Here is a 627-nt window from a genome sequence, read left to right on the forward strand (position 1 = left end):
GGCTTCTCGCGTGATGAACATCCGCGCACGTACGTACGTACAAACGTACCATGCCGTACACACAAGAGCGTCTGTTGTAAAAGTGGCTGTTCTTTCGTGGATGGGATGGCTATGTGTAATGTGTGTTCTTGCACTGGTTATGCACTGTGTTTTTATGTGTGAAAGGACCATAATTATTTTGCGTGCTGCGGCTTTGAGAGCGTCCGTCGATTACGGAGCGATGACTACCACCCCTGATCAACGTCGGGAACAAGGGAAAGAGCATGCAGCGATGGAGAGGTGGACCACGTGTTGCCTCTGCTACGTGCGCAGCTGTTTGAGGCAATTCAATATGTCTGACGAGTAACTTTGAAATAGTTCCTATAAATCGAATATCACATTTTCCCATGATGATTTTTAAGCTGGGAGACGTAGTAGTTGGATGATGCAATATTAACATAAATACATGTACATGTATTGAAAAAAAAAAATATCTGACATTAATACTCAGTATTATGAAATTGAAACACGTTAGTGAAACTTGAACAAGTGGGTAGCATTCTGCTTCTTTCAATGTACTCTCTACGTTTATGTCAATTTAGATTTGCAACAATAAAACGTTTCGTTGCAAATTTAAATTGACATAAA

This window comes from Diadema antillarum, unplaced genomic scaffold (assembly GCF_040938485.1).
Source record: "Diadema antillarum isolate AM-2024a unplaced genomic scaffold, OU_Dant_1.0 seq00000698_RagTag, whole genome shotgun sequence".
Taxonomy (NCBI): domain Eukaryota; kingdom Metazoa; phylum Echinodermata; class Echinoidea; order Diadematoida; family Diadematidae; genus Diadema; species Diadema antillarum.